Source organism: Myodes glareolus, chromosome 1 (genome assembly GCF_982192425.1).
Source record: "Myodes glareolus chromosome 1, mMyoGla1.1, whole genome shotgun sequence".
NCBI classification, from domain to species: domain Eukaryota; kingdom Metazoa; phylum Chordata; class Mammalia; order Rodentia; family Cricetidae; genus Myodes; species Myodes glareolus.
The window spans coordinates 65,177,170-65,191,472 of record NC_142026.1 but is presented as its reverse complement, the minus strand read 5'-3'; the positions used below and the strand labels follow the sequence as shown (position 1 = coordinate 65,191,472).

The 14,303-nt window shown below is 44.6% G+C and overlaps 1 protein-coding gene across 4 annotated transcripts in view; it reads left to right on the top strand.

Moving 5' to 3' along the window:
• The window catches only part of LOC125399830 (MHC class I-like protein MILL2), a 32,059-nt gene extending 25,668 nt beyond the window's left edge, over window positions 1–6,391 (top strand). The window contains exons 9-12 of one of the 4 annotated variants that reach the window (XR_015738464.1): window positions 2,167–2,440; window positions 5,159–5,272; window positions 5,374–5,437; window positions 5,536–6,391. The gene's annotated coding sequence lies outside the window, so the exon portion shown is untranslated. Of the gene's footprint in view, window positions 1–2,166; window positions 2,441–5,158 lie in introns of all 4 variants that reach the window. The other 3 variants (XR_015738463.1, XR_015738461.1, XR_015738460.1) reach the window with 3 other exon arrangements.
• Window positions 6,392–14,303: the final 7,912 nt, after the last annotated feature.

The window sequence follows — 14,303 nt, the reverse complement described above, 5'->3', positions numbered from 1 at the left end:
ATCTTCTTTTAAAATCTGGTAGAACTCGGCTATGAATGAATGTGGGCTTGGGTTATTTTATTTTGTGTGTGGGTGGTGTATTTATTTGTTTGTTCATTTGCCTTTATCAAAAGGATTTTTATTGCTATTTCATCCTATCCTTTATTATGGTTCAGTTTAGGGTCTTAATCTCTTCATGGTTTAACATTGGTGGTTTGAATGAATCTAGAAATGTATCTGGGTTTTTGTTTGTTTGCTTGCTTGCTTGCTTTAGATTTTCCAGTATCATGGAGTAGAGATTTTTGAAATATTTCTTTATAATATTTTGAGTCACATAGTATATTCTTTTGTCCAATCAGCTGTGGTAGCAAATAAATATTCCTTTCAATGAGTCATTGATCTGGTTCAAGGCCTCTGGTTTCTGGTATACCATCATCACTACAACCTCACTGGAATTCCTCTGGAATATTTGGCAGCAGCCTTGAGTCATGGAAATCATGTGGGTATCAACCCATAAGACCATTCCTTTCACAAGCTCCAGTAGGCTCCTAGACGGGGTAGATGTTAGGGTGAGCCACCCCAAATCCAAGCTGTGGGCCTGGGTGATAGTTGAGCTGGTCAGTCTGGGCCACTGGGGTTGCCTGCTTCAGGTAACAGGGAGGAGCCAGCACCCACATGCATAAGCCAGCAGGGTCGTTTCTCCCTGAAGTGTGGTGAGAGGTGGGGCCATCACTCCTACGTGTAGGACCAGGTCTCCCAGGAGGACTGGGGGCAACTCTCTTGCTGTAATGTCCAGAAAGGGGCAGGGAAATTTTTCACAGGCCAAGACAAAGGTAGTACCAGCTCAGCATGGCCCTCTGATTTCGTCATGCATTGTTTGTAGGAGAATCTGAGGTGACACAAACACAGACATCAACACAGACCCCAGCTGTAGCTGGACCACAGACCTAGACATGATCCTTGGCAGCAGTGGGGTCTGGATGTCACCATTGTCCCGGTTGGCAGTGCAGTCCACTCAGATCAGATCAGCCCCAGCAGTGGCAAACCCTCAAATGCTAGCATGGTCCCATACCTCAGGTGTCAACACAACTTTCCATATTAACAGGAGTCTTGGACATCAGTGAAGACCCTGACTGCAGTAGGGCCACAGACCTAGATATGGCCATCAGCTGCAACACTGGGCCTAGACGTCACCATTGCATCAGGCAACACCACAAGCCACTCAGATCTGAACATCACCAGCTGCAGCATGGATGGTCTTGGGTACCAGCATGGTTCCAGGTGACTGATTAAACCCAGGCAACCACACAACATTCAGTTGCAACAGAAGCCACAGACATTGAGTCAGACCCTGGCTGCTGTAGGACCACAGAGACACACATGGCCCTTAGCATCAGCCATGGCACAGACAACACTGGAACCCCTGGTGACAGCACGGGGCATCTACACCCGCATAGCATGTCTCCAGCAAGACACCAACAAGGCCATTTTAAAATTTTCTACTATAATGTCTCCTTCTGACTCTTGCTCTTTCACTCTCTTCCCTCCTTTTCTCCTTAATGCTATAACAAAGCACTCCACTGGCTTCTCACACTCACACAGCAGCACAATACAGTCTGAGTTCAATTCCTCAAGATAGAGTTGACTCTGGAAACCACCAACTTATTAATTATGTCACATTTCTCTTCCTCCCTCAGGAGAACATAGTCTGCACTGTGATCTCACAGTCTTGTCTCCAAAGCCGTCTGAGCAAGCACAATTTATGGCCAGTGTACACCTCAATAATAAGTTCCTCCAACACGATTGTAGGGACAGGAGAAGAGGAAAGTTCCAGGGGCCTAGGAAAAAGAGACAAGATGGAGCTGATATCTGGGCAGTACAGACTGAGGACAGGCAGGAGAAGGAGGAGCAACTCAGGAGGATGCTAGCTAAGATCATGACCCAGAAGGGCCACAGTGGAGGTGAGTGAGCAAGTAGAGACAGGAACACGCAAATCAACTCTAGTCCCTGAAGTTAGGGTTGGGGGCTAGAGACAACTAGGCTGATTGTGTAAACTAGTGATGCTTCTGTAAGGGATATGGGACCTGACCCCTGAGAGGTCATGGGATATGCCCAATTCACGGTAAGTTCAATGGGAACTAAGGTCTTTGAAAAGTAAGCTGACAAGTTTCTTCCTGGTATGACCAGGCATTCACACCCTTCAGGCAACTTTCGGCTGTGAAATCCAAGGAAACAATACAAGAAGCTTCTGGCGCTTGGGTTATGATGGGCAAAACTTACTCAGTTTTGATGAGAAAACCCTCACATGGAAAGCATCAGTGCCTTCAGCACGCACAATCAAGACAATTTGGGAGAATTATGGCCCCACGTTGGATGAAGTTAAGACTTTTCTGTATCACATCTGTCCATGACTATCTCCAGAGGTGTTTGACTTATTTGAGGAGCCAAATGATGGATAAAGGTACTGATTATTGGTGGGTGAGTCCATTCACTGAATCTGACTGCATGAGTACTGAGTTCTCACTAAATCAGACAAGCATCACATAGCCTACCTAGGCAGACGGAGTGTGACAAATTTCCTCCAGGGCCTCTGTTGAGCACCTCAAGTGTAGAAGCATAGGTATGTCTCACAGGAGTCCATAGCTCTAAGTCCCAGAATGTCAGGACTCTTAGATTTCACTCCATTGCTTCCACTTTCTGGGCTCTGCACTTTGAAGAACTGAGACAACTAGGTATGTGGAATCCTGTCCCTTCAATGAAGTCATCATGACAGAGAGTTGAGATAGGAGACTTCTGCACCTGGTGTTTGTTCATGTTGGGTTCTGGTCCAGACATAAATTATTTCTCATACCAGAGTAGAGGTGTGGGAAATGAAAAACACAGCTCACATGACTTTATCAGGGGGAGTTTTCAGGAATCCTTCATGAAACCTGAATTCACATCCCATGTTTATTATCCAAACAGCTTTGATACCAAAACATAAACTGAGGGGGAAGTTAATTAGCATTCTGTTTCCTAGGTAGCAGGGAGAATGGCTGTGGTCATGTCCACACCTTATGCCTGCTCTATCACATATACTGAAAAACACCTCTTTCCTAGACAACTTCCTAAATTACAATAGAAGAAGCAGAACAACATTAGCTTATCCTGACCACTTGCTTTGGGTGGCATCAGGTTGTCTCACTATCAAAGGCTAGGCAATCACCTTTTGTGTGGCAAGTGCAAATTGTGTCTTGCCTGGTTGCTCAGAATTCTGACTGCCATACAATTAGAAATATGGGCCTGTATAATCTGGCCCCTACAGGTTCATAACCTATTCTGTGTAGGGAGTCAAGGATCATTCTGCTCTCATTCTGGTCTGGATTTAGAAAGATCAAGTTCAAACCTGTTTGATTAAGTAAGTCTTAAAACATAGAGTGGTAGGGGACATTTAGGTCCTTGTGTTCACAGATATGCATCAAGGAAACCAAGAATGTTGAACACAAAGGGTTCTCTCATCAAAGGGAGAGATATTTCCCACCTGGAAGTCGGGAAGCAGAGAGACAAGGTTAAGAGCCTCCTGACCTTTGTGCAATCTGTATGTTCAGGCCACATGGGCTTCCTCAGACCCTTATCTTGACTTGGTTGACTTGGTCAATCTACCGCACTATCCTTTTCTGACTTTTATCATGAACTTGTTTGTCTTGAGTCTGTTTCTTCAGTTAATCTATAGAACCTATTTTTGTGGAAAATGTCACCGGTACTTTACAAGAGGTTTGATGTAGTCATGTCTTGAACTCCATTGTGCATACAGGATTGAGTTCATTGTCACCAAATTTCCCAAATTGTACTGTACTTAAATTTGCCTAAAAGAAAGTTTTAGGCCTTTCTGGGATCAGGCTCTCAAAGTTTGAACTGACACTAGCTACTTGTCAGTGATGAACCAGACTTCCTTCTTGCCTCTTGTGGATGGAGACTCTGCTGGGCATCATACTCACAGAGACCCCCACAAAGAGTGTTCTCAGAAACCAGTGTGGTGACAGGGCAGTCAGGATGAGGAAACCACTTATCAATCAGGCTTCTCCAAGGGGAAAAATCGTAGAACCTCAGGCAAACCATCAGGATCCTGGTCAGTTCCCTGCCTGGGATGGTCCCTCACTGTGCCCTACAGCATGAGGAGCTGGCTTTCCTTTCTCCTATGGAATAAGGAGTTACAGTCCACTAATGTCAGGTGACCAGCCCCTGTAGACTATATCAGCTCTTTGTCCCATCAATATCTAAAAATTCTTCTACATCACAGGCTGGATTAGATGGTCTGACAGTGAGATCTTCATGTTCTCTCAAGTTCTCCAGCAAGGTGGTGATACAGCCACAGAGTGTCTGGGGCCAATGGAGTTGTGTGCGAATATCACACTCTCATCTGATGAAAGGTGCTCTTACTCCCAGAGAGAGGAGGCTGGGGACAAACGCTAATAGGATGACACTTAAAAACTGGTTTGCTTCTGGATTCTCACTAGGAAAGGACGTTGGGGTCCTCTTCATCACTTGTCTTCTTTTAAAAACAGAGTCTCATACTGCCCCTCACACCAACTCACCCACCGCCTGCCCTCACCTTTCTAGTGCTATGACAATGGACACATCTGGGACTGGAAGTATGAGCCTTAAAGCTTTGACTAAGTCTTGTATCAGAAAATAAGAAGGTGTCCTGGGACATCAGTGGAGGAAGGAGGACACTGGTCATCAGTTTTGGGTCAACTCCAGAACCATAGTCATTCAGGACCATAAATCAGCTGACTGTACTTGGAGAGTTCCTCACTTGTCCCCTAGAGACTGTGGAGCTGGCTTTGAAAAGAGGCACATCCTACCCAGGCTAGATCTGCTGCGCCCATAACGCTGAGCCTCTGGCCTTTTGGTGCCTACTGATCATCTATACCTTGCATTGGAAAGAGGAACTGTGGGCCCATGACAGCAGGGACACTATGCTATCTTATTACTGTGTAAATAAGGGACTGAACCTCAAAAACATCAGGAGCCATTGGAGCTGAGTCCCAGCCTCCCACAGTCCTATAACCACTGGGAACTGTGGTCTCTAGCGAAGGGAGACTGGAGGCAAATATGAACAGAACAGTTCTTCTGGCAAACCCTCCATGAAGAGACAGAGTGGTCCTCACTCTCACTAACTCACTTTATCTTCTCTCAGGTCTCCCAAAGTTAAAGGTGACCAGCAGGAGATACCCAGTGAACAGGACCACTCTGACACGCAAGGTTTTTAATCTGTATCCTTCCGTGGCCACCCTAACCTGGCTTCAGGATGGTAAGCCAGTACAGCAGCAAACTTTTGGGCCTGGGACCATCCTGCCCAGTGGGGATGGGACCTACCAGACCTGGCTGTCTATTTGGGTTCTTCCTGGACAGGAACCACATTTCACCTGCTACCTAGAATACAACAGCAAGAACATTGAGGTTCCTGCTTTCTGTGGTGAGAAAATGGGACAGCCATGCATCTAAGGGGATGGGAGGCAAGGTCAGGAAGTGCCTGTGAAGTACAATCACTACAGCTTTCTTGGTGGCCTCCAGGACATCAAGCCAAGGAAATCTGTGGGACCAGAAGCTCTGCTTCTGCTCTGGTGGCTTCTGTACTTTGTACCCTGTTGCTATTGCTACCCTATGCCTAGAGCAGCAAGAACACACAGGACAGCAAGAAACCAGGTGAGCATCCCTGCAGGGTGTGGGAGAGGGTGGCAGGAATGGTAGGTAAATTGTACAGCTGGAAAGGTAGTCACATAAGCCCCGTTTCGCCCTACTGGTGAATGGAATGACCCACAGAGCCACCATCCAGGACCTGTTAACTTGCCCTACTGTTGGGAGACAGCACCCCCTGGTGGATGGACGGTGCTGCTTCCCATGTGTTCTTTTAATTAATTAATTTATTTATTTTTCAAAATTTTCCACCTCCTCCCCTCCTCCCATTTCCCTTCCACTCCCCCTCCCCATCCCTCTCCAGTACTAAGAGAAGTCAGGGTGCCCTGCCCTGTGGGAAGTCCAAGGCCCTCCTGTGAGGCCCTGTCCTCCCTGTTCCTTGAGGCCAAAACATAGGATGCAAGTAATGTTTACACTAACTAGCCAAGCTTCCTGCTAAGTTCCCTGCTTGCTTCTGCTACAGCCTGGTACAATAGCCTGAGGGGACTATTTCACTTTAAAATGGTAATTTCTCAACCTGCCTAAAAGAAGCTCAGGTGCCAAGGCCCATCTACCCTGTCTGACACTGCCTTGCACCCTCGACCACCTGCCTGAGGAGAAGCTCTCACAGGAACCAGTTTCTCCAGCCCCCTCTGGGTGGGAGGAGTTTTTCTTTACTGAGGCCAAAAGTATTTAACCCTGGATTAAGTTGAATAAATGGAGCATTCTCTTCTTGAGGATGACTTAAACTCTGTATCTGTGTGTGTGCGTTTTGTGTTTTAACCCCTAGGACAATATGGAACTCGTGGGAGGTGGGTGGCGTGGAACGGCGACCCCCACACCTTCCCCCCTCCATCTAGGTCTAGGAAGGTGTACATCCAAACAGACTAGGCTCCCAAAAAGTCAGTGCATGCAGTAGAAGCAAATCCCAGTGCCATTATCATTGGCTTCTCAGTCAGCCCTCATTGTCAGCCACATTGGTTCCAGAGCAGGCTGGACACCCATGGCAAAGCCCAGATTGTGACCAACTACAAATGTCCCTGTCTCTTCACCACATACATTGAAAGCAAACAGCCAAACAATACAGAGGGAGACCTGGTAGCCTAAGAGATGACTATTGTTCTTTTAAAAAGAATATGATGTAATGGCCCGGGTGGCCTGCAAGCCAGGCAGAAGCTGCCGCTGGAGCAGTACAGGGTCCCTGGGCGAGCGGCAGAGTCAGGCGGCTGGATACGGTGAACGGCAAAGTAAATGAACATAAGGCTATACATAAAGTTAGACATTTATTACTTGAAAAAGGGAGATATAGACAAACATAAAACAAAGACACACACACACACACACACACATACACACACGCATGCGCACGCACCCACACACATACACACGAGAGAGAGAGAGAGAGAGAGAGGGAAAATGGCGGCGGGGGGAGGGTCCAAAAGTGGTTGGGATGGGCGTGGTTAGTTCTTAAAGTGTCCCAATGGAATAACATTCCCGGATCCTTTTTATAATAAAAAGTAGAAGGTTAGACATTACAGGTTGAAGGAATTGGGGCGGCGAATTCTCAAGACTGCTTCCGGCTGATTTGTGGGCGTCATCTTTGGGGGGGTGTGGGGGTGAGGGAGATCCGAGAGAAGCTGGGTGTTGGTCACATTTTGGCATAGCTGGTCTCTGCTCCCAACAGGACAGGTGTCTGTGGCATGGAAATGTCTGGTGTCCCTTGGACCTGGTTAGGGTGTTGGCAGAACAGAGAAAAAAAGTTAAATTGAGAAAAAATTTTAGGACCAGGGAATTGAGGGGTTTGTATCTGACCTGTTTATGATGGGTTTTTTTTAATTTGGCTCCCTGGAACTTATAAGAAAAACAGAAGTTTTAGACATATACATTGTATTAAGAACTCCGTATCTGACCTGTTTATGATGGGTTTTTTTAATTTGGCTCCCTGGAACTTATAAGAAAAACAGAAGTTTTAGACATATACATTGTATTAAGAACTCCGTATCTGACCTGTTTATGATGGGTTTTTTTAATTTGGCTCCCTGGAACTTATAAGAAAAACAGAAGTTTTAGACATATACATTGTATTAAGAACTCCTTGGGTTTATAAAAAAAGAAATTATAATGAAAAGTATTTTTATTTGGTGAGACAACCTGGAAAAACCTCTCAGCTATCAGACTGTCAGAGATCTTTGAGAAGGATAAGATTTTACTTGAGTTACTGATTAAAAAATGACAGAGAACTTACTTGGTTGGCACCTAGAGCTACTCTTTGGTCCTCCCTGGTCGCTGAAGGTTGCATTTGACCTTTGTTGTTTAATGTAGAGCCTGTCAGACTTTTGAAGACTCTGTGGACCAAGAAATCTTTAGGAAGACAGGTCTACCTTACCTGAGCAGCTAGACTGTCGATTCCAGTGATCCTGTCCATGTATGGAGGTCTCCAGTTTAAGTGATAGGCAGTTTTTGCCCAATGGTCAGCGCTTGGCAGTCGAAGCAAACTGCAGATGGATGCTGGTCAGTGACGTGACCGTCTGTCTTTTGTCTTCTTGGAGGAAACAGAGTGCTTGCTAGGAGCCAACCTGTCTCTTTTGGTTATGAAAAGTTTTTTAAATAATTAAACATTTAAATATCGCATTCCCCAGATCTCTGAGCAGTTGAGGTATATATTATACTCATATATTATACTATATATAATATAGGTATATATATAACTATATTAGGTATAGTTGTAGTATAAAATCTGTCTGGAAGATTGGGTTTGAGTTTGACTGTATTGACTCTTAATAAGTAAGATCCACATTTGTAAAAAGAGACAGAAAGAAAAAAAACTGTTTGTAACATTACGATTAGTGGTAGAACTGACAATGGAAAAAAACAGCTTAAAAGTACATACCAGTTTATGATTTTGTAGTCTGAAACGAGATGAAATGAACAATCATTATACATAGAGAACAGGAATTAGGCAAAGTGTATGTTTTTGATGGGCCCTATCAGAAAGCACGTCACTATGCAAAACACCTGTAATCAGAGTTAATGAGAACACCAAAGAGAGGGAGAGGAAAGGCAGGACATACATAAGAATGAGAAAGCTTGGTCGCGTGATCTGGCTCTCTGTGAATCTAGTGATAAAGTCACCTGACCCCAATGAACATGGCAGCGGCCACGTGTTGTGGCTTGAATGGAAAAACCGCAGGGATTTTAAAAGCTGGGGGGCCACCTGGTTGTTATCCAGAGTCTGAATCGTGAAAAACCCGCATAAACAGACAATTTAAGGCATATTTAGGCTGGTACAACTTGCTTTCCCAGGTCAAGACCGTGAAAAACCCGCAAAAAAACCGTGGCATCTCGAGCCTATGGGGAACGGCTCCCTGTTTAGGTGAGATGCAAATCAACCACCCAGGACATGTTGGGGGAGCGTCCTCCATCCACATGTGGGGGGTATAGGCCGAACTGGATCAGCCAATTACATCCGCGAGAAAGGTTGGAAGGAAGAAAAGACTGAAATAAGGAGGAAGAAGCCTGGAAACCCTGGGTCCTCAGGTGCGGGAATGTACGGGCTTAACAGAGGACACAAGCCGTAATGGATGCCAGCGACGGGGCAGAAAGTACCCCTCCCCGAGCCCAGAAACACCAGGAGGACCGGTCAACCCTGGGTTAAAAAGGCTCAGATAAGCTGGCTGGAGTGAGGAAACTTACAATTAGAAGCCGGTGTTGTTTGTAGAAATGTGGTCAAGGCAGTTGGCGGGGTTTAGAAGTCCTCGGTCCTATTCAATCCAGGAAATTGGTGGTCAGGGTCCCAGACAAAAGGTGAAACTGGAACTCTGGCCTTTGGCAGGTGAATCTCGCGAGTCCGCGGCACCAAAATATTGTTCTTTTAAAAAGAATATGATGTAATGGCCCGGGCGGCCTGCAAGCCAGGCAGAAGCTGCCGCTGGAGCAGTACAGGGTCCCTGGGTGAGCGGCAGAGTCAGGCGGCTGGATACAGTGAATGGCAAAGTAAATGGACATAAGGCTATACATAAAGTTAGACATTTATTACTTAAAAAAGGGAGATATAGACAAACATAAAACAAAGACACACAAACACACACGCGCGCGCACACACCCATACACATACACACGCAAGAGAGAGAGAGAGAGAGAGAAAATGGCGGCGGGGGGAGGGTCCAAAAGTGGCTGGGATAGGCGTGGTTAGTTCTTAAAGTGTCCCAATGGAATAACAATGATTGAAAGCCATTTTGCCAAATGATGATGTCTATCCCAATCATCATCTGGATCGGAACATGGAAACGTCCTCTCAAAGGAATTCATGAACCATCTGGGCAAGACAGTGTGTGTGTATACATAAATACAAACATTTAAAGGATTTTGAAAATATTTTTATCTTCATAGAGTTCCAATAGAGGTATCTGGACCCCAACCCAATCACATAATCCTCGAACTACAGTCTATTCTGACTATGGGATGTGCTGGGGTAAGGGTGACATAGTGATTGTGAGAGTGACCAACCAGTGACTGGTCCAGCCTCAGACCCAAGTCATGAGAGTGAGCCTACCCCTGACACCACCTAGAGTGCTAGGACCCAGAGGCTGGATGACCCAGTGACCTAAGATAGAGCCAAACATGACCGTAGAGAAAGAAGTCAATGTAACGATGCTTAGTGATATTCTGCTATACTCATAGATTGGTACCTAGCCCAGTGGTCATTAGAGGGGCTTCACCCAGAAACTATAGAAACAGATGCAGAGACCTACAAATTCAGTGTCAAACATTAGGCTGTGTTCAGGGAATCCTGCTACACAGATTTCTACACAGAAAAAGGAAGGATTGTAGGATCCAGAGAGTTCAAGGGCATCACAAGAAAACCCACAGAATTAACTAACTTGGACTCATAGGAGCTCACAGACTCTGAATCAACAACTAGGGAACCTGCATGGGAGTGACCCAGCCCCTCTGCAAATATGGGACAGTTGGGTATCTTGGTCCTCTTGTGGTACACCTAACAGTAAGAGCAGGGAATATCTCTGCCTCTTTTGATGGCTTTTGGAACCCTTCTCCTCATACTGAGTCACCTTGCACAGCTTTAATACATGGGGAGGTGCTTAGTCTTACTACAACTTGATATGTTTTGTGAATATTCATGAGAGGTCAGCCCTTTTCTCAATAAAAATGAATGAGGAGTAAATCCATTGGGAGAGCACAATAAGGGGTCGGGGAGGAACTGGGAGAATAGGAGAGAGGGAAAACTTCAGTCCAAATGTAAAATTAGTTAATTAATTAATTTTAATTAAAAATGACTATAATGTATGTCAAATCAAGATTTATTTTTAAATATCTGGCTTTTAAAAATAGTACATGATAGTGGTAAGGATCAGGTTGAGGTAACTGGTCTTCAGATATTCCACAGAACAGATATTTATATTATGATTCACAACAGTAGCAAAATTACAGTTATAAATTATCAACAGAATAATTTTATGGTGGAGGTCACTACAACATGAGGAACTGTATTAAGGGGTCACAGTGTTAGGAAGGTTGAGAACAACTGTTCTCAATGTTTTCTTATGTGCGGCCTGATATTCTCTCTCTACCTATATACTGTGATATCATCAATCATTCCTATTTATCATTGATGGGTCTGTAGGGATGTGTCACTCCCATCTCAGTGACATGTTATGCCTATGAATTTGGTAGGTCTTGGATATATACTTTTCATACATTATCAATTCCTTGATCCCTTGAGTTTTTCAATCCCTTATTACCCACAGATTACTCCATTGGATGAACATTTCCCAGTAAGCAGTGAGAAACTGTTGCCTGGTTTGAGAGTGGAATTCTCTCTTGGGTGGTGTGCTCTAAAGAAGTCTATGCCTCTGAGTGGACAACCTGAGGTACTGGTCAACTGGTTGACTTGCCTTGAAGATGCCTACAGGGTCTGAATGCAGACAACTTTCTAGGACCCCCGCATTGCCCACATCCTGCAATATAGTGACTGCAATAGTGTCACCTGAAGGAAAAGTTTGGCCAGACCTTTGGGCTATTAGCCATGGTCCTAGGCAGTATGAGCATTCATGGGACCTTTGGAGAAAATGAGCAATTGTGACATGGACATCATTTTGAGCTTATACTCACTGCCTGTGTTAACCCTTCATGTATGTTACTGACTGGGAGTTCCTTTATTTAAGAGTATAGGGGACACTTCAAAATGATTTGCATCAATTGTTTGTGCTGAAATTGTGTAAACTTCCTCTCTGTTCATAAGATCTTTTCTTAGTTCCATAGCCTCCCTTAGCTATGGCTCCTGTGACCCTTGATGATATATCATGAGATTTTGAACAGTGGTTTCTTCTGGCAGTGCATCAGGCTCTTTCTTTAAAAAAAAAAAGGAAGACCACTTACGTTAACCCACACAGAAAGTGCACCAGCCAATCTGCACACCCCTCTTTCACAGTCTCTGGAAGTTACAACACTGCAGACAAATAACTTACCCATAATGAAGGAATATGTCTCTAAAATAGAAACCTCCAAATCCACTCATCCCCTCTCCCCTCTCCCCTCACCTCTAAACTACTACCCCAGGAAGATATGACTTTAGGCAAGCAAACACTCTACCACTAACCCCCCAGCTCCTCACTGGGGGATTCTACCACTTATCCACACCTCCAGTTCCTCTCTAAGGGATTTTAGGCAAACTTCTTAAAATTATATTTTGTCTTTTCTTTCTCTCTTTTATTGATTATATTGTGGTGTGATCAATTTTAATTAATTTCTTCAAAGATAACTTTAGTTTTATTGGTTTTTTATCCAAGTACTAACCAGGCCCATTCATATTTAGTTTCTAAGACCAGGAGAAAGTAGGCCCTTTCATAATAGTATGACTGTAGGAGGAGGGCCTACTTGTTCGTCCTGGCTGCCCAGATAACTTAGCCCCAAAATAACCACACAGAAACTGTATTAAAATTGAGGAGATGTCATGGAGCCGCCGGAGACAGACTCTGAGAATTTTACCCAGTAAGCCACTGCCACATGGCAATAAACAGATTAACAGAAATGGGTTAAATTAATATGTAAGAATTAGCCAATAAAAATCTAAAGCTAATGGGCCAACCAGTGATCTAATTAATACAATTTCTGTGTGCTTATTTTGGTTCTGGACAGCCAGGACAAACAAGCAGCTCCTTGCAACATATGACCATAGGTTTGTTTGTTAGTTTTATATTAATTTTACTTTCTATTCCATTGAATTTTTTGTCCATTTCTTTTCTCTCCTTCCTCTGTTCTTAGAATGCTGGGCAGGTAACTGAATTGGTTCTCAATGAACAGCTTCTTGCAACCTGTGTTCTTATAACAGTGCAGTACCCTTTATGTTACCAGGACCTTGTAGTGGTGTGTGTGTGTGTGTGTGTGTGTGTGTGTGTGTGTATGTGTGTGTGGTGTCTGTGTATTCATCTGTATGTGTGTTTGTGTGTGTCAGTGTGTGCATCTGTGTGCATATTTGTATGGGTGTATGTTTGTGTTGGTGTATGTGTCTGTGTTTGTGTGTGTGCATGTGGTGTATCTGTGTCTGCGTGTGTTTGTGTGAGTATATGTGTGTGTATGTGTGTATGTCTGTATTTGCATCTGTGTGTTTGTGTGTGTGTTTGTGTGGGTGTATGTGTGTGTCTGTGTGTGCATCTGTGTGTGTTTGTGTATGTGTGTGTGTCTGTAGGTTCATCTGTGTATTTGTTTTGGTGTCCATGTGTATCTGTGAGTGTGTTTGTGTGGGTGTCTGTGTGTGTGTCTGTGTGTGTTTCTGTGGGTGTCTGTGGGTGTCTGTATGTGTGCTGCCTGCATGTTAATGTATGGATGCATGTACCTAAGTATGCACATGTGGGGCAGGAGCTGACCTAAGGGCCTCCCTCTATCATTTGCCACTTTGTTTTCCCCAGACAAGGTCTCACCCTGAACCAGAAGCTGCATCTTTAGATAGCATGGCTGGCCAGGGAGCCCTCAGAATCGAACTGTCTCGGCCCCTTCTCCAGTCTCCTTCAGTTCCACACCAACCGCCTCTTCATGTGTTTTTGCTTGTAGTGGTCTTTTACTTTCCTCATCTTTGTTCCTTAAGACATCAACTCAGTCGGGTGGTGGTGGCACACACCTTTAATCCCAGCACTCAGGAGGCAGGCAGATCTCTGTGAGTCCGAGGGCAACCTTGTCTACAAGGATTTCCAGGATAACCAGGGATAAACACAGAAACCCTGCCTCAAGAATCAAAATCAAAAAAAATGTCAACACAGACAGAGAGGCTGTAACATTGGTACATAGCACATAACTCTGGAATTTGTCCCCAGGTGTGCTGTGTTCCTTACCACTGTTACTCTGTTAGTAGTAGGGAGCACAACAACCAGGAGAGACAGATGCCCAGGAGAATAAAAACACTTGAAAGCTGTTTGGATTCACTGGATACTGTTTATCAGCTACTAAGGAAGCCTAAGAATGAAGACAGTAGTGTAGCCGTCTGGTCCAGGAGGGAGATGTGGGAAATAGCAGATTTTCTCCTCTTGCAATAAGGCCCCAGACTTAGTAGTTCCTGAGACCGTAACACAACTGACTCCATGAAGAAAGTACCATTCAGGCTGTAAAACTCAATGTGCAGACAGCACCACCTGACTAAATTTAAACAAAACTCT